The sequence below is a fragment of the Pieris rapae genome, chromosome 5, assembly GCF_905147795.1.
Source record: "Pieris rapae chromosome 5, ilPieRapa1.1, whole genome shotgun sequence".
NCBI lineage: Eukaryota > Metazoa > Arthropoda > Insecta > Lepidoptera > Pieridae > Pieris > Pieris rapae.
The window spans coordinates 9,810,457-9,815,046 of record NC_059513.1 but is presented as its reverse complement, the minus strand read 5'-3'; the positions used below and the strand labels follow the sequence as shown (position 1 = coordinate 9,815,046).

The 4,590-nt window shown below is 33.8% G+C and overlaps 1 long non-coding RNA gene across 1 annotated transcript; it reads right to left on the bottom strand.

Annotated features, from left to right (window-relative positions):
• Positions 1 to 1,149: 1,149 nt before the first annotated feature.
• On the bottom strand, positions 1,150 to 2,866 carry LOC123689184. The gene is made up of 3 exons (XR_006750222.1): positions 2,759 to 2,866; positions 1,324 to 1,466; positions 1,150 to 1,214 (listed from the first exon to the last, which is right to left on the bottom strand). It is a non-coding gene; the product is annotated as an uncharacterized LOC123689184 (long non-coding RNA).
• Between the last annotated feature and the right edge of the window lie 1,724 nt (positions 2,867 to 4,590).

Genomic DNA, 4,590 nt, shown 5'->3' with positions numbered 1-4,590 from the left:
AGTATGATACAGAAACGAAACTGATTCTCGAATTCTGTGAATGAAGATTATGATATTCATTTGTTTAGAATATCCATTACATTTCAGTCAAATCCCGTTAAAAGTAGACTCTTTTTAGATACTCGGATGCACCGCAACATATTTAATGGCTTTTATACAGCTGGAAATAAATAAGAAGTAAGAAGAGTTTGGCTTCTATATTATTCACTCAAACATTATTTTCAAAAAGCAACTAAGTTCACGTGTGTATGCAAGCATAATTTAACTACAAACTCAACTGCAGGTTAGTCCGAAAAACTCCTTTGATGGAGAATGCTCCATGATAAACACGGTAGAAGATGCAGAAAGACCCCACATCTCTACAGAATGCCAGGGGATCAAATGTGACTGGTCATCGACGATTTGAATCGATCTTCGTTGAATTTGGTCTAGTAAAAGGAGCTGGTACTGTAGTAGTCCTAGTGGGCGAATCACTCCGAATTTGCGCTTTTCAGAGTTGCAAGCCATGGCCCGGAGTGAAGTAGCGTCTCCACGTACTAAGCAGCTTATCAGCTGGTGACACTCTAGATACCTTAGGAGGTGGCTCTTAATAATGGTAAATTAAAATATATTAACAACCAATTCATAAGTTATCATTGAAATATATTTCACTTTAAAAAACGAGTTTTTATAGTTTTTTTCATTATATTCAAAATAATAGGTAATTCTAATTATAGTCTAAAGTTATATATTTTCCATATTAAAGTGTTAAGCACATTAAGCACAGGTTTGTGACTGCTCACTCTAAGAAGTTTCTCTTTCATATTTAATATCAATAGTTGTGTGTTCAGTGTTACCTAGATATAGCAATTGAATATATGTAAATATTTTGAAAGGAAATTGACGTGACATTCTTATCGAATATCTTTTTAATTAATATGGGTCAAAAATTGAAACGCCCCGGGCTTTTATGTTTGAATGAACAATATAAATTGTAGAAATTACTAAGATACATAAGCTGATTGATTTTTTTTTTGTTATACCACACATTCTGTTTGTACATAGAATATTATTAAAGGTAATATTTCTATTCATATTATTTAAATAAAACACGGTAATATTAAAAGGTTTTCTTTTTAAACTTCTTTACTAAACCTATTACACGTAAAATCCCTATAAATAATCCTAGAAAACATATTTCATCTTTCTTCTTGATCTCTCGTAATCTTCACTACCTGAAACCAGATACATAAATTCACACTAATATAATAACATTTTATTAACATAATATACTCTAGTATTTATAATTTAATTTAACGCACCAGTTAAAAGAGCCGTACTTACAGTCTGCTAGATATATGGCCACAGGCTAAATGGGTAGAAGTAGGCACTTGGGACACTTCTAATGGTTATGGGATCTTCTTAAGTTTTTCGCGCTCTGCAACAGTGGAAATATTTCCGTAATAAGTCGGACCGCTGCTAATCAGCTGAAATGATATAAAAAATACGCTTATTAGTATAAATTAAATACACTATAACGGTACAAAAAGTGATCATTTTTCCCTATAAATGATCACAAACCCAAATAAATTAATATAGGTATCAAACGCTCACTTATTAACTGATATTCCGTAAAGGCTACGCAATAAACTGTATCAAAATATTCCACAACTACCGTCCTATACCCCATATTATAGAGTTGAGACTGAGTTGGGCAATAAGGAAGGGAATGACCGCCGGCTTCCTGGTTCAAGGTAGGAAGTCATCGACACACAATGTCATCGCTATTATATTGTCATCTGAATAGCTAAATAGTAGAATAACCGAAGTGGAAATTATTTTATTTCTAATATGTAATAATAACACTTAAAACATTGGTGTTTTTTTTATTAAAATAAGCTGCCATTATAGAATTCGCCAATACATTTGAAATTGACCTTATATCAGTATCCTCAACAGACAATTTTAAAGTCTGTTAATATCTATATGTTATATGTTCATTAACTATTTCCATACATTGTGTCACACGTGCTCTTTTTGAGAGGCTAGTTTTCGCTGATGGTGCGAAAAGAGCGTTTACGTTTGTTGGCGATCGATGTCGCCTACAAACGTATATCAATAAATTATGTTGAGCCTTCCCTTAATACATGCTAAGCAATAATCTCGGTGCATTCTGAGTTCGTTGAACCCCAAATACCTATCTATACTAATATTATACACAATAATATTTACAACTTTGTGATAGTTTTTTGTTTTGTATATTTTGTGTTTTTTTAGAAGTATAGAGTAGAGGTGTAATTATGTCTACGTATAGTCATCTTGTAATTCTATCGGCACGTGGATCAAGTGAGTCGGACCTAAAACAGCTATGTAATACAGTGCTGACAAGAAAGACAGTAAATGCCTATTTCGGTTTTCATTTGTGCTCTAACATTAAATTAGTACGCCCATCTAACTGATCCTGTCCTTGAATTTTGATTTATTATCACACTAAGTTTACCCGCCAATTTGACTGATACATATAATTTTAGAAAAATTAGCTTGCCTTCTATAAGTCAAGGAAAACAACTTCATGAAGCATATCTGCTCGTCGAAGGGAAATAACTCTACGCTAATCTGCGCCCACAGTACCTATCACAATCATCGCATTTATGATTTATTTCCTAGCGAAGAAAAAATATTTTTTGGGAAATATCTGCTTATCTATTACAAATACGAGCAGTGAATACACGTAGAAACGCTTTTCCATGCTTTCTTGGGAACATAAAGTAAAAAATACCTCATAATATTCATTTCAATTACTAAGCACTAAGTCTGGCAACCAAATGTGTTCCGAGAGTTCCATCTCAACACCGCAGTAGTTAGCCGCGTCCCAGGTTAACTTGTAATCCTGACATTTCTGAAAACATTGACATTTATTTTTATAAAACGTTTACAAGGACCAATATTTCCCTTTTTAGGTTTTGAATTCAATATTTATTAGACCTATAACAAAAATGTAAAGCATACTAATAATCATAGGATTTTTTTTATGTTAACATCGAATAATCTCAAATATTTTTTTTTGGCAGTGTGTTATGGCTGCCTCTCATGCCTTCAATCGATCGTCCCTTTTAGTCGATATCAACTCCGGGGAAATAAATACAGATAATACACTTATAATACAACTTTTTCTACAGCTGTGATACTTTTTGACATTCAACACCTTTTGTCTTCAGTCACAGTGACCACGCACGCTGTAAAGCATGCGAAACGTCGGATAAATTTAAAATTATATTAGATAATTATAAGTTTACAATAATACACAGCTTCAATCCGGTAAAAAAGTGTATTCTTTAAATAATAAATATACTTAAATTTTAATTGTGCCGACATACACTGCACTACTGCACTTATAACTAATATATAGTAACGTAAAGATAAAATCAACTATGTCAATACTCATGAAATATGCATTAGTATGTTTTGTAATAATCATGTTGCCTCAATATACGTTACGCAGTACGTAGTAATAAAATCTACGTAACATACGTCGATTTTATGCAGTAATAAAAAAGTTTTTTTTCTAACTGGAATCTCGCTGTTGGCCTTAAGGGCTTTTACAGCTCCACACGGGCTGTTTTGGCGAGCTTGAAAGGGTGGCGTTCCCGCGACTCACGCAAGGCCGTCTCCTACGAGACTCGAACCTCGGCTTGGGCCGTCCCGGGAAACTAAAAAAAAGTGCCACAAAAAGCTGCATTTATACGACTGTGAAACTGGTAAAAGGTATCTATTTATCGACTCGTATCGAAGCTATTGTTCAGAAGCGCGGTAACCAAAATTAAAGTGGTCATAATGATCACGCACCGTTGAAAAGAGATGATAATATTAGAATAAGAAATAAATTATTCGCTGTCTATCCGCTGTGGGCAGGGAGATTCAAATATTAAAATTAGTCCAACCGATAATTGGTCATTATCTCAATAAGCATAACTGTAACGTATAGGGTAAATATAGAGAGAAGTACAAAATCGTTCCAGGGGCCGGGCAAGTGACAAGTTTGTTCTCAAGAGGCGAACATAACCGCTTGTGACGCAATAACACAAGTAGGTATTGTTAATTTGGTGCAAGCGCTAAAGAAGCAACGTGTCCTCGTTTGTAGCTGCCAGCTGCACATCGCATGAGATTTTCAGCTTACAATACAATAAATCAATTATTCGAATTACATAAAATTTTGTTAAATATAACTCAATTGCATTATGACTACATACATTCAAACTGATCAAATAAATAGTTTTTTTTCGGTATGTTTGGTATAATTAATCTTTATTTTTCCTAGAAGCAAGATGGTTTCCACAATAGAAGAGTGGGGCTATTATGGCTTATTTAAATATATTGGCCGATTTTCCCGCTTATTTGGCACATTTCCGTTTATTATGTCATCTGAACCGAAAGTATCAACGTGGCAAAAGTACTATGGCTTATGTATCATCTTACCATGGATAAGTATGGGTGATATTACTATTTTTAAAACTTTCAGTTAAATGACGTAAAATATAGGAGGCACTTAACATCAGTAATACCGTCGCACATGAACATTTTTCGGAATTTCCGCTATGGAACCTATATACG